This window comes from Anolis carolinensis, chromosome 2 (genome assembly GCF_035594765.1).
Source record: "Anolis carolinensis isolate JA03-04 chromosome 2, rAnoCar3.1.pri, whole genome shotgun sequence".
NCBI lineage: Eukaryota > Metazoa > Chordata > Lepidosauria > Squamata > Dactyloidae > Anolis > Anolis carolinensis.
This window is the reverse complement of record NC_085842.1, coordinates 166,840,960-166,865,073: the sequence shown is the minus strand read 5'-3', so window position 1 is coordinate 166,865,073 and position 24,114 is coordinate 166,840,960. Positions and strand designations below refer to the sequence as shown.

The 24,114-nt window shown below is 44.1% G+C and overlaps 1 protein-coding gene across 1 annotated transcript in view; it reads right to left on the bottom strand.

The window, feature by feature from the left end:
- The window catches only part of dgka (diacylglycerol kinase alpha), a 78,786-nt gene extending 59,652 nt beyond the window's left edge, over positions 1 to 19,134 (bottom strand). Inside the window, exon 1 of the mRNA XM_008114418.3 lies at positions 18,571 to 19,134. The gene's annotated coding sequence lies outside the window, so the exon portion shown is untranslated. The remainder of the gene's footprint in view (positions 1 to 18,570) is intronic.
- Between the last annotated feature and the right edge of the window lie 4,980 nt (positions 19,135 to 24,114).

Below are 24,114 nucleotides of genomic sequence, written 5' to 3'. Positions count from 1 at the left end.
GTTTTTGCTCTTGTTGCCTTGTTTCGAGTCTTGTTCTAGCCAAGTATCAAGTTTGCTTCCAGCCTATTTGCCAAGTTTCTATGGACTTAAGGACCTTGTCTTCTCCCCACACTTTGCTTGGCAAAGTGTGTGTTTCGGTTATTGGATTATAACTTTGGACTTTAATATCACATATTGGACATTATTTTCCTGGACTATATTTGACCTTTCCTGAAAGGTCTACTTCTGAACTATATTCTACACTTGTTTTTATTGACTTTATATATTTTCTTAATAAAGATATTAGATAGATTCTGGTCTCTGCGCATGGTTATTGGTGCTCTGCAGCTAGGGTCCTGACACTATGGCTGGTCTCTATTGCTCTGGACCTGAAATTTCAACAGGTTAAGTGTGGGCCAAAATAAAACTAATGCTCTCTTATTTTGCTTTTTTTTTTTTTAACGTGTCAGGAGCAACCGGAGTTGCTTCTGGAGTGAGAGAATTGGCCATCTGCAAGGACGTTGCCCAGGGGACGCCCAGATGTTTTGATGTTTTTACCATCCTTGTGGGAGGCTTCTCTCATGTCCCCGCATGGAGCTGGAGCTGATAGAGGGAGCTCATCCGCTCTCTCCCTGGGTGTGATTCGAACCTGGCAGCTTTCAGATCAGCAACCCAACCTTCAAGTCACGAGGCTTTTATCCCCTAAGCCATCGGAGGCATTAAGAAAGCTCTTTATAGGCTATTTTATTATTTTCTCTTCATGTGACCCATGCAATTTTTTTAGCACAGCCAATACAAGGAAAGGATAGTGACAGACCATGGCTTAGGAGTGGCTTGAAAAAATCATTACTTTCCATAATGTACCACTCATTTCTCCACCCACCCCCCTTATTAAATGTGATATTAGAATAACTGTACACAGCACAACCCACAATCTTCTTTGAAACTGCCTAGTTCCACATTGTGGGAGGAAACAAATTCTCTGTCTCCAATTTCATTTATGCAAAAGCTGACCCTCCCATCTCACACAACCACGTCTTCTCTCTCCCACAGTCACCACTTCTTGCCCACGTTGGACCTTTCCTCCCATACATAGCATAACCATGTTCTGTTCTTTGCAACCAGTAACAACAACACACTGAGGACATGATGTAAAGGTCCCGCACCCACAAGTTCAATTGAACACTTTGGTTCTTATATCTCAGTAGACATATGAAGGACTAACCGAGTGTTAAACAAGTGCAACAAAATTATGCAGTGTATTCCCTGTTCCTGTTGAAGAATTTGGACAGCCTGAGACAGGAACCTGATAGTCTTGAGTTCTTTTCTTTCCTGTTCCTATAAGACCTTCCTCTGCTATGTTACAGAGATACGATTTGGTGTGTGAAGAATTTAGCTTTGGGGTTGAACAGCAGACCAAATTACGGAGGCTAAAACCCAGAGATAGTTTCAAAAGTAGCTCTCCCTTTTGTGCACATATTTCAATTCTTTCATTAGAAAGACAGCTTTGTACTATGGTAAATAAGGTAGGGCGGTGAGGTGTAGGCAAGAATACACTTCCTGGAGCCGGAGCCAATCTACATCAGGTCTGAAGGAAGCAGAAGTTCTGGGACTTCCCTTGCTTATGTCTCAGATGATGTGAGTAAGGCTGGAGTCTCAGCTATGATCTCAATGTAGGGCCCACCTCTCCACTTACTCTGAAGCTCAAAAATGGGGATGGAGTTGGTGATAAATGATAGTAAGAGCAATCTGGTAGGATTATCTTTAGGAAAGGTTCCAAATTCAACGATTTAGTAGCCCCATCTCTATTAAACCCAGGAAGAAAAGGATACTAGCACCGCCTCCCATGGAAGATGAATTCACATTTCTGCCTTGAATTTGTATATGCGGTTTCTACTTGTTCTTGGCTGTTTTAGAATCATAGAATCATAGAGTTGGAAGAGACCTCACGGGCCATCCCCCTGCAAAAAGCAGGAAAATCTCATTCAAAGCACCCCTGACAGATAGCAATCCAGCCTCTGCTTAAAAGCCTCCAAAGAAGGAGCCTCCATCACACTCCTGGGCAGAGAATTCCACTGCCGAACAGTTCTCACAGTTGAGGAAGTTCTTCCTAATGTGCAGGTAGAATCTCCTTTCCTGTAGTTTGAAGCCATTGTTCCGCGTCCTAGTCTGCAGGGCAGCAGAAAACAAGCTTGCTCCCTCCTCCCTATGACTTCCCCTCACATATTTATACGTGGCCATCATGTCTCCTCTCAGCCTTCTCTTCTGCAGGCTAAACATGCCCAGCTCTTTAAGCTGCTCCTCATAAAGCTTGTTCTCCAGACCCTTGATCATTTTAGTCGCCCTCCTCTGGATGCTTTCCGGTTTGTCAACATCTCCCTTCAACTGCGGTGCCCCATTCAGTTTTGTGCTTTTTCAGGGTTAGGGAACTACAATTTCCTCTGTGTCTCTTCCTACAACTTTCCCCACAATTTCTTTCTCTATGTCTCTATCTCTGTCATTCTACAGTATACAGTATCTCTCTCGTGGGTGTTTTCTGTACACATTCACACAAACACATACACACTCTTATAAGGTGCCTCTCATTGGGAAATACATGTATAAAATACGACAGGTTGTGTGGACATAGATTAATAAAGTTCCAGAGCTGGCAGGTTACAAATTACAGCCATGCAATATTGCTTTCCACGAGAAACCTCCCACTGACTATATTCCTTTACCCAGGGTGTAAGCATACTTTGGCAATCAGCAGTAATCCTAAAGCAAACATGCCTTCTTCCTTTAAAGATTTCTATGTGGACTTTGCACAATTTAAAAAGGAAAACGTAAGTTTGCTCATATGCTGAAAAAACAGTTTCTGCTGTCAACACCTGTTACAAACACCTTTACCTATTGAAAGAGCGTAAAAGCAGTCCTTCAATCTTGACTAGAGTTGGAGACATCTTCACTATTGCTAAAGTCAGTTATGAAGCAAACTTCTACAGGGATACTCTGCAGTTAGAACAAATTGTGCATATTTCCATGAACTGATATTAACTTATCAGTTGCCATGAGTTCAACCGTCAAATGATAGACAATTTTAAAAGGCTGCATAGTACTTTGTTGTTTTTTGCTACAAGAGACTACTGCCATATCTTTGACATGATTTTTTCAGTATTGTTTTAATAATTCACATCATTTAGGAAAGTAAGGATCATAACATCGATAAGGAAATATTTGGCTTTCCAGATATTTTGAACATCAATTATCAGATGTTCATTAACATCATTCAAGAATTGTAGAACTTGCAATCCAAAAGCAAGGGTAGAAGGTGAAGAATGTCCCCATACATTTGAAATGCATTTGAAAACATTCTAAAAAAGCCTATACATAGATATTACAAAGGAACTAACTCTAAAACAAGTCAATTATTTAAGGGTCTCTAGGGGAAATTGCACCACTATCTATTGTTCTTTCTTGTCTGTATAAACCTAAGATTAAGGTACATTTAATTATAAGTTGGTCATCCCCACTTTTTCTATCTGTACTTGTATATATATAATTTTACTTGGACTTGATTTCTTCCTTGTACCTTTTTAACCACGAGAAAATTCCTTTTTTGTATTATCTATACATTATAAATGCTATCCAGCACATTGGGCAACAAATTTAACATAAATATGACAATAATAATAATAATAATAAAACTTTATTTATAACCCGCCACCATCTCCCCAATGGGGACTCGGGGCGGCTTACATGGGGCCATGCCCAGACACGATACAATATAACAAAATAAAACAATATATCATAACACAATATAATAGTACAAAAATAATCATATACATTACAACGCAAGTCAGAGCAGACAGGGCGGGCCACATGAACATTTAATTAAAAACTCGGGAGAGAGAGGCATATAAATAAAGAGAACAGGGGTATAAGACGGAACAGTCCAAACAGTCCAAAGGATAGAATCCAAGGGGAGTAATCAAGAGGTATATAACATTTACTCCCCGAAGGCACATCGAAAAAGCCACGTTTTTAGATCTTTCTTAAAAGCCAATAAGGTGGGGGCTTGCCTGATCTCAGAGGGCAATGAATTCCACAGTCGGGGGGCCACAGCAGAAAAGGCCCTCTCTCTCGTTCCCACTAGATGGGCCTGGGATAGAGGCAGTGGCGAAAGAAGGGCCTCCCCGGATGAGCGGAGGGATCGAATAGGTTTATAATAGGAGATACGGTCACGAAGGTAGGTGGGTCCCAAACCGTTTAGGGCCTTATAAATGATGGTATTCACCTTGAATTGAGACCGGAAGGTGAACGGCAGCCAGTGGAGCTCCTTGAACAGGGGAGTAGATCTCTCCCTGTAGCTCGCCCCTGTAATTAATCTGGCCGCCGAGCGCTGAACCAATTGTAGTTTCCGGGCCGTCTTCAAGGGAAGCCCCACGTAGAGCGCATTACAGTAGTCCAGTCTAGAGGTAACTAAGGCATGCACCACCGTGGTCAAGTCAGACTTCACGAGGTATGGTCGCAGTTGGCGCACAAGTTTGAGTTGTGCGAAGGCCCTCCCGGCCACCACCGACACCTGAGCCTCAAGCGTCAGCGCTGAGTCCAGAAGGACCCCCAAACTGCGGACCTGTGATTTCAGGGGGAGTGCAACCCCGTCCAGGACAGGTTGCCACCCAATACCCCGATCCGACGCGCGACTGACCAGGAGGGCCTCTGTCTTGTCAGGATTGATCCTCAGCTTGTTCCTCCTCATCCAGTCCGCCACAGCGGCCAGGCACTGGTTCAGCATCCGAGGGGCTTCCTTGGATTCAGATGGAAAGGAGTAGTGGATTTGCGTGTCATCTGCGTAGAGATGGCAACGCCCTCCAAAACTCCGGATGACCTCTCCCAGCGGTTTCATGTAGATGTTGAATAGCATGGGGGATAGAATAGACCCCTGCGGGACCCCACAGGTCAATGGCCAGGGGTCCGAGCAGGAGTCCCCCAGCTTCACCATCTGGGAACGACCCCCCAGGAAGGACCGGAGCCACTGCAGCACAGTGCCACCAAGCCCCATCCCAGAGAGCCTCCCCAGAAGGATACCATGGTCGATGGTATCGAAAGCCGCTGAGATGTCCAAGAGAACCAGCAGGGTCACACTCCCCCTGTCCAGCTCTCTGCGGAGGTCATCCACCAAGGCGACCAAAGCCGTCTCGGTACTGTGCCCAGGCCTGAAGCCAGACTGCGAGCAGTCCAGAAAATCAGTGTCATCGAGAAACTCCTGGAGCTGCTTGGCAACCACCCGCTCCAGCACCTTGCCCAAGAATGGGAGGTTGGAGATTGGTCTGTAGTTGTTACAAATAGATGGATCAAGCGAAGGCTTTTTTAATAGTGGTTTTACTACCGCCTGCTTAAAGCAGGATGGAACTGACCCCTGAACCAAAGAGGCATTTATTATGGTCACAAACCAATCCAACAACCCATCTTTGGCCAGCTTGACCAACCAGGAGGGGCAAGGATCCAGAGCGCAGGTGGTCGCCCTCACAGACCCGAGAATCCCCTCCACGTCATCAGGAAGAACAAGCCGGAAAGAATCCCATAAGATCGAACAGACAGGTACCTCGGTTACCTCCTCTGGAGCTACAATTAAACTGGAGTCTAGCTCAAGGCGTATCTGAGCAACTTTGCCTGCAAAATGGTGAGCGAAATCGCTGCACCTAGTTGCCGAGTCATCGGGAAGCCCCTGTGCCTCAGGAGGCCGTAGGAGCTCCCCAACAACTCGGAACAACTCCGATGGCCTATTGGCCGCAGACGCTATGCGGGCAGTCGTGAAAGCTTTCCTGGCTGCTCGCAAAGCCACGGAGTAAGCCCTAATAGCGGCTTTAGCCCGTGCTTGGTCAGACACATCCCGAGATTTCCTCCAGATGCACTCTAGTCCCCTCCGCTCACGCTTCATCACGGCCAGCTCCTCAGTGAACCAAGGAGTCGACGTGGCTCTACGTAGCGAGAGGGGACGTTCGGGAGCGATCGTGTCCAGTGCCCTTGCCAACTCCCTGTTATAGCGATCAGCCAGGGCATCGACAGGATCGCCAGTCTCCAAGACAGGAAGATCCCCAAGAGACCTCAGAAGTCCATCCGGATCCATCAGTCTCCTGGGGCGGACCATCTTAATGGGTCCACCACCCCTGCGGAGGTTAGAAGAAACGGCGATACTTAAACAGATCAGATGATGGTCAGACCATGACAATGGAAGAATATTTTGCTCTTCCACTCTGACTGTCCCACCGTCCACAACAAAAACAAGGTCCAAGGTGTGTCCTGCCTGATGTGTGGGCCCAGATATAATTTGAGACAGCCCCATGGTTGTCATGGCAGCCATGAAATCCTGAGCTGCTCCTGTCAATGTGGTCTCAGCATGAATGTTAAAGTCTCCCAACACTATCAGTTGTTGGGAGACAAGAGCCGCATTGGAGACCACTTCTGCTAGCTCAGACAGAGAGACTGCTGGGTCACGGGGTGGACGGTACACCAGCAGAATCCCCAAGCTGTCTCGGGCTCCCACCTTCAGGAAAACACACTCGAACCTCGGAGATTGCGGAACGGCGCATCTGATCAGGGCGATGGACTGCCTAAAGATCACCGCAGCTCCTCCTCCCCGCCCCCCAACCCTGGCCTGTTGATGCACCGCGAAACCTGGAGGACACAGCTGGGTGAGATTCACACCTCCCAGCTCATCCAGCCACGTCTCGGTGATGCATGCCAGATCCGCCCCCTCATCCAGGACCAAATCCTGGATGATAGCTGTTTTACCGTTGACGGATCTGGCGTTCAAAAGCAGGACCTTGAGGTTGGGGGGTCTGTCCTGACGACTACCGCACCTAGACCTCTCCAGGGTCGCAAAAACTCTGTTGCGCTTCTCCCCGGGTCGATAGTGACCGTGCTTTCTCCTCCCCCATATCACCATGAAAGCCTTCTTCCCCCTGATGGATAAACTGGGTGGAATTGCCAGTTGCCGGGACTAGTCAGCTGTCCTGGCAAGGAGAGCCTCCAAGGGTACTTGTTTGTTTAGAGAAGGAGCTTCTCTCCACTAATGGGAGAGAGGGGTCAGTTGATTTATCATCAACATGAATGGGAAGGTGACTAAACAAGACTGGAGTCTTGTTGTGGGCTTCGGAGGTAGAATAAGCATGACTTAGAATTGGGGATTCTTGAATGTCAATACTCAGCCCGATGTGCAAGGGGCGAATCAGTGGGTCTACCAGAACCCTCCTGAGAGTGATGCCCCATTGTTGCAGTTTGGGCCCACACAAAAACAATTTTTCCCTTAATATTTTATCTTCCAAGCCAATGATAAGACGCAAAGAGCGGTTCCAGGATTGGTATTCTCTACAAAGCCAGTCGATTGTCTTGATTCTCACTTCCGACCAGCTTATGGATAAAATTTGTGCAAGAGATACCTGGACTGCTCGTTTAGAAGTCCACCTGCCTCTGTTCAATAACGAGTCTGAAACTTCCACTGCAACCTTGTTTGTTCGTAATAGATGTTGAGAGTTGCAGGAAGTCTCCAAAGATTGTCCGGCCAATTCAGGGGGCAGCACAGTGTTAGACTTCTGCAGGACATTGTTGGTTTCCTTCCCATCCCCCCTCCCCAGACCCATTCCCCCAGATAAAAGCCCACCCTCCTCTCTAGTCCCTCTAAGGCCTGGACCGACGACCACCTTCTGCTCCTTGAGCTTAATTTCTCCATGGCCTTCCGGAGTGTTAAGTTCCTCATTTGAGTTAATAAGCCTGGGTGGTATAGTTGTTATAGTGTCTGTAGGAGAAGGGTATTTCACAATCAGGGAAATTCCCTTGAAGAGATGGTCGAGCTTCGCGTTCAGTATTTCCAGCTGCTGCAGGACAGTACCGAACGATTTCCCCAACAGATCACATAAGTGCGAGAGTTCATTATTGCCCGGAGTTTCCTTCCAACTCATTTCTTATTACCTTCTCAGAAAGCCTTCCTATAGTATGCCACTCTGCTCTTTCAAAATTAGCACCTCAATCCTATAGTCTCTTTCTGTCAAGCTTTCACTCAGCAGTATATCCACCAACATACACAGACCATCAATTCACATTCTAAACCCTCAATTACCCATCAGTAAACTCACGGTACTCTCAAACCTAAGTGATCGCTTCCTATGACATTAATACCAGGTTAAAACCCGCTACCTATCACGGTCAATACAGTTTCCCTGCATAGAGATAAAAGTTTCTCACTCCCGACTCTGTAAGACACACATACACAAACACATACACACAAAAGGAGGAAAAAAAAAAAGGCAGGTAGCAGACTATGAGGATCTTATAAATGCTGCTTAATACAAGTCCACCCAATTAAAGATGTCTCGAGGCCACCTAGTTTGATGTAAATTCCAGATGCAGGAGAGCAGAGCTAGCGAAAGTGTCTTCCCTAGTAACACGAGGTCAGAAGAAGACTAGTGGAAGCCACCCGGTCCGGCGTGGCCTCCAAACGCCTGGTTCTGCTTGTATAGCCGATGCAGCCGATGCAATGGGCCGAGGGAGGCCGCCCGGTCCGGCGCGACCTCCTGAGGCTAGAATTTCCTATGTAGGGGCCAAAGAGGATTGAGGCAGGTCGCCCAGTTCGGCGCGGACCTCTAGGGCCAAAGTCTCTTCAGCGCTGTTGCAGGGGCTAGATCCTTCTCCCAGGTAGCCAGGAAAAGGCCAAGACCAATGGCCGGCAGCCTCCCTGTTCGTTGCCTCTGCAAAGGCCGAAGGAAAGGTCTGTGAAGGGGGGGGGGGAGGCCGCCCGGCTCGGCGCGGCCTCCGGAGGTCTGAATCTTCCCCCCTGAGCAGCCAGCAACAGACTGAGACCGATGCCAGGAAGCCGCCCGGTTCGGCGCAGCTTCCAGAGTCTTAATGAGGCCGATGGAAAAGGCCGAGAGGAAGGCCCGATGGAGAAGGCCGAGAGAAGGCCCGAGGAGGGGAGGAGCGGAGGCCGCCCGGTTCGGTGCGCGCCCCACCGCCAGAGAGGAGGCAGCTGGAGCTGGGATGGGGGTAGGCCTCCCCAATCGACGGGCCCAAGCCGGCGAGCAGCTCCGAGAGGTCGCCCGGTCCGGCGCGGCCCCCACGGCCAAGGGTGGAGGGAAGGAAGGAAGCCCAGCCAAGGGTGGAAGGAAGGGAGGAAGCCTAGCCGAGGCCGCCCGGTCCGGCGCGACCTCAAACACACCAAAAGCGCTAGGGCAGTCGTCTCACGCTCACCATTCCTGCCGCCGCCAGCCACCAGCAACTCCACGCTGCAAACTCAAGCGGCTCTCAAGGTTCTCCGGATGCACCTTTGGAATGGCGGACGGGACTCCTCTCTCCTCCTCCTCTCCTCGCGGACGGAGCCCTCGGAACAGTTCAATAACCTCACAGTAGGTCACAAAACCCCCCAGGGCAATGTACCAATCTCGCCCCTCTAGTTGGTGACGAGGGGGGGCCCCCAACCTAGGGACAGTTCAAGATCCTCCCCAGCGGAGCTAATCATAGGGGCTGTTAACGCGCCGCCATCTTGTCTTCCTTGACAAGATCAAGGACATAGAAAATATTTGCAGACTATGTTGTATTTTCCACTAGCTTCAATATAACCTCCTGTAAATTAGGGCCCAATTTGTTTTTCCTACTTAATTTCTCGACAGGAAGTTCTTCTGTTTTCCTAAATTAAAAATAACTCCATCGGAAGGTTATAAAGACTGGTGATATTTGCCCAGGAAGAGCCCGATCTCTTGAGTAAATGTGTACTTTGGCATGAGCCGATTTGTGTATGCCGTAGCTAGGCCCCGGAATCAAAAGAAAATACACAGATATTGTCGACACTGAGAGCAAGACAAAACTAAAACACTAACAGACTGGAGCACAAATGGGTGGTTATTTTTCTTTCTTCATTTTTTTCCCATTCAAGCAGTCACACTGGCTCCCCAAATCAAACTCCAGAAGCGATGCTATGAGTGAATGTATTTAACCCTTCCATTAATTGTCCTATCTTTGTCTACTTTGCTCCCTCAAAACTACTATTGGGTCTACAGTGGTTAAACTGAAAGACATCTGTTTAAAAAACCAAACATCTGCACATGCTTTATGGTTTTAAAGTGGCTTAAACAATTTACACTATTTTATCTGTCAAACGAATTAATACATTTTAGTCTGTATACTTTTCTTTGAATAATTTATAATGTTTACACTGGATAAACTGCTTTTATTGTAGGCTGCCCAAATATACCATGGCATAGGAATGGCACAGAAATATTTTAATAAAAATGAATGAATGAATGAATGAATGAATGAATAAGCAAAATAAAATAAATCCCAAGTCCTTATTAGGAGAATATCTTTATTAGACCAACTCTAGGTAAAAAATGGCATGACCGTGTTGGTTGTGTGAGGTCTTAATGTTGTGGTGTTTATGAAAGGTACTATTGCAAGCTTCTGCTTTCATGTATGCATCTTCATCCCTATGAGGCTGCCAAAGAAACCTGGAGAGCAATGGAAAAGTGGAGGTGTTAACCTACTAGTGCATAGCATCAGATATAATGCTGGGCTGCAGATAGCTCAGCAGGTAAAACGGCTAGCTGCAGGAAAGCTGCTGGCTGGTGGGTTGGTAGTTCGAAGCCGCAAATCGGGGGGAGCTCCCGAATGTAAGTCCCACCTTCTGCCAACCTAGCCGTTCAAAAGCATGCAATGCAAGTAGATCAATAGGTACTGCTTTGGCAGGAAGGTAAAGGGGCGCCACATGCAGACAAAACACAATTGAAGATGTCTACAGACAACAGGCTCCTTGGCATAGAAAATGGAACAGGAGCACCTCCCCATGGCTGGAGTTGAGCATCATCTGCAGATGCTGGAGATGAAAAAAGGGGAAGGCTTTTACCTTTGTCTGTGTATTAGAGATGTGTGTGAAACATTTTCCTTCATTTCCTTCATGCTATCGTTTCGTTTCGACTGTTCGTCTACACAAAACGAATAAAGACATTTTTGTAGGAAACGAGAGGTGATACGAAAATGAAAGCCGCACAGTCAGCATGCTTGCTTTCTTTTTCCTTTCATTTCGTCCCTGTAACAATAAGCAGGTACTGACAGAGGGCTACTTTCCCATTGCAGCTGATGTGTACCAATGGGTGTTAATAATATTAATATAAATAACAATAGTTTCTCTGGTTCCCTAAGCTGAGTCTGAGAGAGGAGTGCCTCCCCATTACATCTGATGTGTACCAATGGGTGTTAATAATAATATTAATATGAATAACAACAGTTATTCTGGGATCCTAACCGGATTCTGAGAGAGGGCTGCTTCCCCATGACAGCTGATGTGTGCCAATGGGTGTTAATAATAATAATGTTAATAATAACAATAATACTCTGGGGAACCCAAACTTTTAAAAAGTTGGTGGGCCAAAAGGGGTCAAAATACCCTCCGTGTGTGGTGATTTTCACCCCTCTAGCCCAAAAACTGAGCTGTGGGGGGGGGGGGGGGCTCGGAAGCCCTCCCATTGCAGCCAATGGTCCAATTTTTTGGGGGTTTTTTGTAAGTTTTATTCTGTTTGTATAGGTAAAGGTAAAGGTTTTCCCCTGATGTTAAGTCCAGTCGTGACCGACTCTGGGGGTTGGTGCTCATCTCCATTTCTTAGCCGAAGAGCCGGCGTTGTCCATAGACACCTCCAAAGTCATGTGGCCGGCATGACTGCATGGCGCGCTGTTACCTTCCTGACGGAGCGGTACCTACTGCTCACATTTGCATGTTTTCGAACTGCTAGGTTGGCAGGAGCTGGGGCTAACAGCGGGCGCTCATTCCTCTCCCGGGATTTGAACTGTCAACCTTTTGGTCTGCAAGTTCAGCAGCTCAGCGCTTTAACACACTGAGCCACCAGGAGCCCTCAGTTCGTATAGGCACCCCATTTTTGTTAGTGGGAACAAATATGAAAATAAGATGAAATGAATGAAACTACACAAAACGAACAGTAATTCCATACAAAAGCACAACACTACTGTGTATGTTTTTGTTGTTGTTGTTGTTGTTGTTGTTGTTGTTGTTGTTGTTGTTGTTGTGTAAAAGGCATTGAGTGTTTGCCTTATATGTGTACTGTAATCTGTTCTGAGTCCCTCCAGGGAGATAAAGCAGAATATAAATAAGTGAATTATTATTAATGGTCTGAAGGTAGATTTCAGCTGGAACTTCTTCAAAGCAAGAATGGCTTAGCAATGGAATGACTGGCTTAGAGAGGTGGGTGGGTCTTCTTCTCTGGATGGCTTCAAAAAAAGAGGGGAGACCTGCAGAATATGCTTTGGCTGGAGATCCTGCATTGAGTAAGGAGTTGAACTCCATGGTTCCTGAAGCTCCTTCCAATTCTATAACCTTTCCCTCCCCTTTGTTAGCTGAATCAAATCAAATAATGATCCACCATAAGATAGTTGATCACATATATACCAAAGTTTTGTCTAGTTTTGGACAGCAATTACATATACATATACGTAAGACTTCTGTAATGATTTCTGCTGATTTTTCTGTCTAATGAAAATGGCACCGCTGAATCATTAGCTAAGCTTGGGGTTGTTCGTGCTGACACTAACATGTTAAGTTTAAAAGGGTTAAAGAACATTAACTTCTTTAAATCACACTATTAAGCTACAATTATAAAAGAAATCTATTGGGTTAGTCATCATTATTGTGTTACAAAGGTGCTAGTTTTAGAACGAAAAAGTAATAAGAATGATGAAATGCTTCAAAAAGGTCATCATCCTCCGCAAATTACCCCTCAAAAAGTAACAAAACAACTTAATAAAAAGCACCACTAAGACTCCCCCATCATAACCACGTGTTTAAAGAATAATATAAAACATTTTAAAATGTTGAAAATTTTAAGAAGTTACCGTTAATAAATTTATTTTAACCAGTTCTTTCCAAAATCTCAACTTTGCTTTTCTATAATTAGAAAAAGGCATAAAGATATGGTTTTTATCAACACAGAATACAGTTGAAATCAGTTCCCATTCCTGTTATTTTTATGAAGTATCTGAAGATGGGCTTCAAGGCACATCTCTTCAGACTAGACTTTTAAATGGCTTTATTAATTATTGACTTTAATTGCAAATGTAATAATCCAAACATTTATTGCTCAATTTGTTTTAACCCTTTTAGATGGTTTTTAGCACACTGTTAATGAGGTTGCTGTGGATTTTCTGGGTTGTGTGGCCGTGTTCCAGCAGCATTCTCTCCTGATGTTTCACCCACATCTATGGCAGGCATCCCCAGATGTTGTGAGATTGAAACCTCATAACCTTTGAGGATGTTTGCCACAGATGTGGGCAAAACATCAGGAAAGAATGCTACTGGAACATGGCCACATAGCCCGGAAAACTCACCGCAACCCAGTGATTCTGGCCATGAAAGCCTTCGACAACACACTATTAATCAGTTAGCCCCTTGCAATGTTTGGCTAAAACTGGAATGGTAAGATAGAAATGCAATAAAATAGATACTTATTATACAGCAAGGCCCTTTTCCATCGCTAACATTTTCATATTGTGTTTATTCACAAGTTTGTCCTACTAAATATGGCTCCCAGAAACATTAATTCAATCTTTCCAAATAAGCTGGGGCTTAATTTACAGATTTCCTGGCCCTTTTTTCCTGTTTGCTTTGTATAAGGAAGTACTTAAAGAGAACTGCTTTTTTTAAAAAAACACAAACCAACCATGAGAAAGAATGTGAGTGAAAACCTCCCATTTTGTCATGAGAACAGAAACCAATAATTAAGAGGCTTCTTTGTCATTGATTCCCTACATGCATCAGGAAGCAACAGTACAAGTTTCGAATCCTCAAATGGGAGACACTGGCATCTTCAGGTGAGATTGTTCTCTATGGGTGCATCTACTTCTAGGAATAATGCAGTTTGACATCACTTTAGCTGCTATTGCTCAATGTTATGGAAGTCTAGATGCCGTGGTCCAGAAGAATACTGCAGCACTTCAATGCTGGTGGCATCCCAACTTTGGAACACAGTCCTATGACAAATCATATTCTCCATTCTCTTCAACAACACCCAATGTACTTTTTCCCCTGCTTCTTGCAGGGGGTTGGACTGGATGGCCTATGAGGTCTCTTCCAACTCTACGATTCTATGATTCTACCTGTTCTTTGAATGATTTTTAACATGCAATTTTTCTATTTCTCATATTAATTTTCATAGCTATGCTTTTAATTTGTTTTGTTCACACTGGGATTATTGGTACAACACCTAACTTTAATAAATAAATAAATGTCCTGAAAAATAAATGAGATCAACAATTGCCTGTCAACATACGAAAACCTCATGCTGTAGCTATCTGTTTGCTTGCTTGCTTGTGTTGCCACAAATGAGGTGTCAGGAAGATGATAACACAGAAACACCTTTGGATGGAAGTGCTGGAACAGCATCCTCCAAATGCTCTGTAAAAAGAGGGAAAACAAAAGAAGGCCATTGTAGAGAAAAGGGCTGGTGGTGGAAGCAACAAATGCAGGGTTAAGGAATTGATGGACTCCCATGATTCCTTAACATGGGCATCTCTAGTTGGTGCTTTTGAGAAAGGAAGTTCAAAAATGTAGAGGCTTATGTTTTTATGCCTTTTCCTGTAGATTTTGTTTCATTAATTCAAATTACTTTCTATTAGCACAACAAAACCTTCCCTCAACTTTTTCCATGTGTAGAATGAAAATGGGGAAATGAGAAAGCCGTTCTAAAGGCAGCAGATGCAGAATGTTTAATATTACTTAACAAAGAGCCAAATTTAGTGTCAATTTAGTTCCAGGGAACTCAGTAGGATCTACTTTTCAGTAGACATACATAAGGTTGACCTATTAAGCACCAACCATTTGTACATGAAATATATAGTCTTAACTCACTTTGGGCTCTTTATATCCTCAGAGCAACAGAATAGTACAATTCTATATCAAATTAGAAATTTCTCTTGGCATACCATAGGTAAAATATCTAGTACTTGGCTAGCACAAGAGAGGAAATTTTAAGCAGATGTCTGTTTATAAAACAATAAGAAAATAAATGTTACTTTGAGTTGGTAGTTGAAAGCCTTTCATCAATTCCATCAATTTCAAAAATTAATAAACATTTTACAAAAGACATATTTATTTACAGACTAGCCAATGTTTGAGAAAGCCAAGCCTTTTCTGTTAAGGAATCCTGGGTCTAAAAAGTACAGTTCTTCCAACTTGTTCTGCTAAGAAACCTCCCTCTTTACAAAAATCACAAGGCTCGCCATTAACATTCACACCGTAAATCACGCACTGAGCTGCAGATTCTTTTAAAGCTAGATCTGCTCAACCAAAAAACAGAAGAGATACTTAAATCCTGTAAGAGTCTCTATATATTCGTGCTACATCACAACATGGTTGATGATTTCACCGCTTTTATGGATCACAATAATAGTGTTCTGAAGACTTCTTAGCAACCAGAAAATACTTGGAAGGTTTCCCTAAGATCACAAAGCAGCAAGCCAAAAGAAAAGCTTTTCTATTTTTTTTTTATTTAAAAGCAATTATTTGACGATCTATGCAGGATATATCCCAAATATATTTTTTTTCTGGGGTTTCTCTTTCCAATGGATTTCGAGAGACTATAACGTTTAAGAGGTCTCACTTTGATGGCTGGGAGACTAATACGGTTATCTTAGAATATCAGCAGACCTCCTGAGATACAAAAGAGATAAAGAATCTTCTGACACTTTTAATCACATGCACACACAAAGGGAAACTAATTTTGATCTCCTTTTAATCTAATATTTCTAAGACACAAGCACATACGTAAATAAGAGCCGAAATGTTCAAAGGCGAATATGACATAGTTTATGCTATATGCCATGTTAGAGCAAATTGGCTAAGATCACCAATGAGAGAGCTGAACAGGAATCTGAACCTTAGTCTCTCATCTGCTTCCTAATATAAAACCGCTGCTTAACTTTGACAAGTATCCCACAAATGCATGAAATCACATTTGATCTGCAGGCCTAGTCTATTATTTATCAGCTGATTAGGTTCCTTTAAAATTCTGGGTGCTCCTAGGCAGATGGCCCCTAGTACTGTAAAATCTAAGTGCACTTGTTAGTAATTCAGTCTTTCCTTCCTTGTGTACTAAATATATTTATGTGCATGGTAAGAAAAAAGAGATAAAAGAAGATGCAGGAAAATGTAGCCGAAAGACACAAGGAAGATGACTTAACGTAGTAACTCTTTAAATAATGTGAAATAAGTGAACATATGATACATGTGGAAGTACCCAGTGTGTCAACACATCCCACTCTCCAATTCAGTTACTCCAGAAATGTTAGCCCCCAATGGCGCAGCGTGTTAAAGCGCTGAGCTGCTGAACTTGCTGACCAAAAGGTTGCAGGTTTGAAACTGAGGAGCAGAATGAGCGCCCACTGTTGCCCCCAGCTTCTGCCAACCTAGCAGTTCGAAAACATGCAAATGTGAATAGATCAATAGATACCGCTCTGGCGGAAAGGTAACAGCGCTCCATGCAGTCATGCTGGCCACATGACCTTGGAGGTGTCTGCGGACAACGCCAATTCTTCGGCTTAGAAATGGAGATGAGCACCAACACCCAAAGTAGGACATGACTGGACTTAATGTCAGGGGAAATCCTTTACCTTTACCTATCCAGAAATGTTCCCCTATCAAACACAAGCAATTATGTTCTCTATAGACTAACTTCCACAAAGATCACAAGGCACATTTACAGTAACCACTTAATGCAGTTTGAAGGTAGTTTGACAGCAGCACACCGCAATCTGCATTAAGGGCTTCAAACTGGGAAAAGCAAAATTGGCAGATTCTCTGGAATAGAGTCCTTAATGCGCATCAGTGCACCTAAGTGTAGACCACATCGCATGATGAAACTGATTAAGGGACAGGAACTCTGATGCTCCAAACATGTGCCCTGGGGTACTGAAGAGATTTTTTAAAAGCTGAATCCTCCATGGCCATTTATCTACCAATACTATGGCTCTTGGGACCATTATGAGGCCAGCCTGTGCATATAAGCACCGTCCAGGCCTCAAACTAGTTGCAGGACTTCACATGTAATCATCCACACAAGGAAATTGCTTCCTTCTTTGCTGTTTACAGGAGGTGTCCCCCCAGACTCAAATCCATCACAGCTCTCTATTCATTGCAATTACCTTCTGCGCCCTGCTGTAGCACACAATATTGTGGATATTCATGCGTATACATTTTTTCTAAGAGAGATTTCAAAGGTTTTTGAGGATTATCAAGCTTCTGGCCATTATGCAGACTGAAGGGACTATAGCTCAACAGAAGAATAGAGCATAATAAAGAAGAGTCCACAATCAGTGTTTTCAACATGCCTGTAATATTAGAAATAAATCCTACCAGCAGATAAGTAATACTTTTTTTCTATCCTCCCAAGCTTATTGTATTGTGGGAGAGGTTTTATTTTTCACAACACAAGCTGAAGACAGTCCAGTATTTTCTCAAAACATGCCTGCCTCCCCTAATTCTGCCAGCCCAGGAATAGTTTCTAAAGCATAATAGACAACATCTCACCATTAATTGGGAGCAACTGACTCCTGCATTACAGAGATAGAGCTTTGTAGAAACAACTGAGGAACATTCAGACTTCCAGGCTAGGATCATTTTACATATACTCATGCCAGTAAAACTGAGGCATGCAATACCATGATATCCATGGTGAATCTGAAGAATCAACACCCTCTTATTCAGGGAAATGAGGCCAGCCAAGGTTTCCCCAGGGCCAGATAAAGCCAGAGGCATTCAATGAAAGATGTAACTGATGGCAGCACAGCATTCAAGTCTGAAGTGGCACTAAGCACACACCCGCCACAACAGGCTGGACTGAAAACAGTTTTGCTTCCTCTTAGGACTACATGGGGAGTGGGGGGTTAAACACAAAAGAAAGTGCAACAACATGCCACATTTTTGCAAGGCGAAAGGAGAGGGAGGCCAGAAGCAGAGAAGAGGGCTGAATCACCGCAGACACTGGAGTTTCTGGCCTCCCTTCTCATCTTCTTCCCCAGTCCTGAAAGCACACAAAGTTCTCCTCTTTCCCCTCATTGCTGCTAAAATAAGAATCTCCTAGGCTGCTCCCCAGGACACGGCTTGGAGTCATACATATTTCAAAGTAACCTATTTTTGCCCCTTCCCAGATTGCAGCACTCTCTTTATCCCTCTCTCTAGTAAACACAGGCGCAGATCCAGCAAGGGGAGGGGGAGAAGAAAAGCATTAATACCCCACACCATTTGCACACATTTCTCTCTTCTCGGCCCCACCTGACCAGAGGCAGCAAACCAGCCAGGCTTCTGTGGTTTTCACCTCCAATCCACCCACGTCCACAGAAGCAGCCGGCTTCCCCCATCACAGTGGCCTGGAAATTGTCTACACATTGCCTTGCCCCAACTTCTGTTGTTTCCTCCCCCTTCTGCCCAATTTTTCAAATCTCCTCACATTCCTTTTGTCATATACATGTATGCACAAAACACACACAAATTCCTCTGACAACAAAGCGTCCCTAGAAAGGAAGGAAGGAGAGAGAGGAAAGCAGGGAGGGTTTCTGTACCTTGCAGCCCGTCTCAGCACACTGGAAGTTGGAAACAGAAGATAGAGGGCTGTCTGAAGCTCAGCCAAACTCAATCACACCCTCTTGTAAGCCAGCCCTGCGCCTGACATCAGCACAAGGCAGTTCTCTTCCACTTCTTTTCCTTCATTGTATACATTCAACTCACACATCATCATCACCGTCACCAGAGGGGCAAGGACTAAAGGGGGGAAATTAGCTACTTCCTCAAAACCAGCCATCAAATGAGAAAGCACAAATGAGCAACAGGATGTTAAAAGAACAGAGCTACCTCCACAAAACCCCTTTAGGAACAGGCTGCACGGAATCCACAGTTATTTTCAATGCCGGCTCCCTCATGTGCCTTGCCTATAATCCCACAAAATACCTTCTTTCTCACCACCTGGTTCTTTTCCTTTATTTTGCCCGCAAACTTAAAACATATTTTTTTCACAGAGACAGCACAAATAAGGAGTTCTGGGAGCTACATAGAAAACTTTTAGGCAATAGTTTTATTTTAAAAAAATAAAAACATCAATCATATTTCTCATCAAAAGATTTCAAACTTCTATGTTCAGGGAATTATGGGAGTTATAGTTTAGTGAGGTACCAGCATTCTTTGGCAGAGAAGGCTAAAGATCTTGTAAAACTACAGCTCCAATTATTCCAAAGCATTAATTCTACAGTGTAAAAGGTAAAGGTTTCCCCTGACGTTAAGTCCAGTCATGTCTGACTCTGGGGGTTGGTGCTCATCTCCATTTCTAAGCCGAAGAGCCGGCGTTATCCACAGACACTTCCAAGGTCATGTGGCTGGCATGACTGCATGGAGCGCCATTACCTTCCCGCCGGAGTGGTACCTATTGATCTACTCAAAATGGCATGTTTTCGAACTGCTAGGTTGGCAGAAGCTGGAGCAACAGCAGGTGATCACTCCGCTGCCAGGATTTGAACCTGGGCCCTTTCGATCTGCAAGTTCAGCAGCTCAGTGCTTTAACACACTTCGCCACCGGGGCTCTTTTTTCTACAGTGTAGGACAATCCAAACTTTATTGATTCCTTGCTACCATACACTAATTCAATTTTAGGTATTCAGTTATAAGAGCTGAAAAGGGGCCACAGAAAAAATAGGAAAATGGATGGGTATCAGAGTGCACAAAGGGATTTGCAGAAGTTGGCAGAAACATATTTATTATTTACAGGTGATGCTGGATGGGGTCACACTCCCCTTGAAGGCACAGGTTTGCAGGTTGGGAGTCCTGGACTCATCACTGAGCCTAGAATCGCAGGTTTTGACAGTGGCTAAGGGGCTTTCGCACAATTAAAACTTGTGCACCAGATGTGCCCATACCTTGGGAAGTCAGACTTAGCCACGGTAGTCCATGCTCTTATTACATCTAGGACAGACTACTGCAACATGCTCTACATGTGGTTGCCTTTGAAGACTGTTCAGAAACTTTAATAGTCCAACGAGAGGCAGCCAGGTTAATAATTGGGGCAGCATACAAGGAGCACACAACTCCCATGTTGTATCAGTTCCATTGGCTGTCAGTTGGCTACCAAGTACTTCAAAGTGCTGGCTTTGGCCTATAAAGCCCTAAACGGCCCCGGCCCAGTTTACTTGTCTGAACACATCTCCCTCTATGAACCACTGCAGAGACTAAGATCTTCCAGGGAGGCCCTGCTCTCGGTCCCACCACTGTCACAGGCACTATTGGTGGGGACGAGAGACAGGGCCTTCTCAGTGATTGCCCCCAGCTATGGAAGAACTATGGAAAGAAGTCCACAACATTGTTCTGGAGGCAGCAACAAAGTACGTCCCAAAAAAAAAGAAAACCAAGAAGGCAAAATGGTTGTCTGCTGAGACACTGGAAGTAGCCCAAGAAAGAAGGAAGGCGAAAGGAAACAGCGATAAGGGGAGATATGCCTAGCTAAATGCACAATTCCAGAGGTTAGGCAGGAGAGACAAGGAACTATTTTTAAACAAGCAATGCATGGAAGTGGAAGAAGACAAAAGAATAGGAAGGACAAGAGACCTCTTCCAGAAAATCAGAAACATCGGAGGCAAATTTCAGGCAAAAATGGGCATGATCAAAAACAAAGATGGCAAAGACCTAACAGAAGCTGAAGAAATCAAGAAAAGGTGGCAAGAATATACAGAAGATCTGTATAGGAGGGATAAAAATATAGAAGAAAGCTTTGACGGTGTGGTGAATGAATTAGAACCAGACATCCTGAGGAGTGAGGTTGAATGGGCCTTAAGAAGCACTGCTAACAACAAGGCAGCAGGAGATGATGGGATCCCAGCTAAACTGTTAAAAATCTTGAAAGATGATGCTGTCAAGGTGATGCATGCCATATGCCAGCAAATATGGAAAACACAAGAATGGCCATCAGATTGGAAAAAATCAATTTACATCCCCATACCAAAAAAGGGAAATGCTAAAGAATGTTCAAACTTCCGTACAGTGGCATTTATTTCCCATGCCAGTAAGGTAATGCTCAAGATCCTACAAGGCAGACTCCAGCAATACATGGAGTGAGAGTTGCCAGATGTCCAAGCTGGGTTTAGAAAAGGCAGAGGAACGAGAGACCAAATTGCCAATATCCGCTGGATAATGGAGGAAGCCAGGGAGTTTCATAAAAACATCTACTTCTGCTTTATTGACTACTCTTAAGCCTTCGACTGCGTGGACCATAACAAACTGTGGCATGTGCTTGGTGGTATGGGGATACCAAGCCACCTTGTCTGTCTCCTGAGAAATCTGTATAAAGACCAAATAGTCACAGTAAGAACAGACCACGGAACAACAGACTGGTTCAATATTGGGAAAGGAGTACGGCAGAGCTGTAAACTATTGCCCTACCTATTCAACTTGTACGCAGAACACATCATGCGACATGCGGGGCTTGAGGAATCCAAGGCTGGAGTTAAAATTTCTGGAAGAAACATTAACAACCTTAGGTATGCAGATGATACCACTCTGATGGCTGAAAGTGAGGAAGAGCTGAGGAGCCTTATCACCAAGGTGAAAGAAGAAAGTGCAAAAGCCAGGCTGCAGTTAAACATCAAGAAAACCAAAATCATGGCAACCAGACCGATTGACAACTGGCAAACAGAGGGAGAAAACGTGGAGGCAGTGACAGAATTTATATTTCTAGGTGCAAAGATCACTGCAGATGCAGACTGCAGCCAGGAAATCAGAAGACGTCTTCTTCTTGGGAGGAGAGCAATGGCCAAGCTCGATAAAATACTGAAAAGCAGAGACATCACACTGGCAACGAAGGTCCGGATAGTGAAAGCAATGGTATTCCCCATAGTAACCTATGGATGCGAGAGCTGGACCATAAGGAAGGCTGAGCGAAAGAAGATAGACGCTTTTGAACTTTGGTGCTGGAGGAAAATCCTGAGAGTGCCTTGGACCGCAAGAAGATCCAACCAGTCCATCCTTCAGGAAATAATGCCCGACTGCTCACTGGAGGGAAAGATATTAGAGGCAAAGTTGAAGTATTTTGGCCACATCATGAGAAGACAGGAAAGCTTGCAGAAGATCATGATGCTGGGGAAACTGGAAGAAAAAAGGAAGAGCGGCCGACCAAGGGCGAGATGGATGGACGGTATCCTTGAGGTGACTGGCTCAACCTTGAAGGAACTGGGGGCGGTGACGGCCGACAGGGAGCTCTGGCGTGGACTGGTCCATGAGGTCACAAAGAGTCGAAAACGACTGAACGAGTGAGACGACGATGGAACTCCTTCCCTGGGAAGATTAGATCAGCGCCCTCCCTCCTGTTCCTTAAAAATTGGTAAAGACCTGGCTGTGGGACCAAGCCTTTGGGGCAGTGCAATGAGGCAATAATAGGCAACCTACTCTACTGACCGGAGGCAGCATGGTGTCCTGAATTGGTTTAAACAGCTGGTTTTAAAGTAGATAAACTGATTTTAATGTTTAATGTTTTTCATGTTTTAATGTTTGTGAATATTTTTAATTATTTTATGTCCTGACATGGAATGCTTGCCGTATATATGTTGTATATATGAGTCCCCTTCAAGGTGAGAAGGGCTGAATATAAACGTTTTAAATAAATAAATAAGAAATAAAACCCCAACTGTTGTGGGTAGTTATATTCAGCCCTTCCACACAGCCATATAACTCACAATATCAAGGTAGAAAATCCCACAGTATCTGCTTTGAACTGGGATATCTGAGTCCACACTGCCATATATCCTAGTCCAAATCAGATAATGTGGGATTTTATTCAGTTGTGCGGAAGGGGCCCTAGAATCAAGAGTTTTGAAAAAAGAAATGTCTTTTTAATTGGAACACAAATCCAAAGCACTCCATGCTGCAAATTTCTGTTGCAGACTTCACTTGTGCATTATCGATACCTCACTAGACACACGCAGACAGTGCTTTTGAAATGTAGACAACATCCTTTACTGTTCAGAACAGCACATCTTTTCTTCTTCTGTCTCCTTCCTTTGCGTGTACTGAATCTGTCACTGCCTGTAAGGCTGATTTAAGGGGTTGTTTCAAACTGGGTTGTTTTTGTTTGTTTCAGATCAGCCCACTTTCAATTAACACACTGTGTTTGGCTCTGTGAATGAATATGCAATAAAGCCAGAGTACCAGGATGTCCAAGCAGTGGCTGTTCTTTTGAGAATTAGGGATAATTTGCACCACCCTGCTTCCAGCAGCCAATTCACTTACACTGGGACTCCCTAATGACTTTTCAGCTGCAGGCGCAGAAGCTCATTATTTTGACAAACAGGCTTCCTTGTGACAAAACCGTTATGCAAGTACTTCATCACAACTAGAATGTTATTTTATACACAAAGTTTTATCCCACACATTTACATCTTGTTACTTACAAGACGATCACTTAGAATTCTCTAGATTTCCATTATTGCACTACTCAATGGCACATTACATGAGTATTCGTGATCCTTTGATATTATGCCCACATTGTGGCTGAGTATAGAGCCATTTTTTCTTCCAACAGGAGAAAACAAAATAGAAGGCTGTCCCTCAATACAGTTCTGAAACTAGGTGGAGAATCTGTAAGAAATGTGCGAGAATCTAGACCACAAAGAGCTAAACTGCATTCCACATGCCCTGCTCACTTCTTGGCTTCAACAAAAGTTACACCCATCACTGTTATTTATTTACTCAACAAGGGCTTCTTTCTTGGCAGAAATCTAAGACCAGAGTAAGGGCGGGGCCACTAGATTATCAGCATCTGCCTGCTGTTGCGAGGGAAAAAAACATTTCCTCAAGGGCAGGTGAGAACAGGTAGGTAGAGTTGGCATGAAAGTGTTCATCCATGTTCATCCCTCTTCACCCTACTGTAAATGTATGTATCTACATTGGACTTTCCATTTGATTGATCATTAAAACGAGACAACAAATAAAATCTAGTTATTGAGATGCTAGCAGTTAATTTTCAATGTTACATGTAAACATATTTTTGGTTTATTTCAAAATAAATTATCATATTCGAGTTAGAAATGTTTGGGAGTGGGAATGCTATACAGCTATACTATGCCTATACA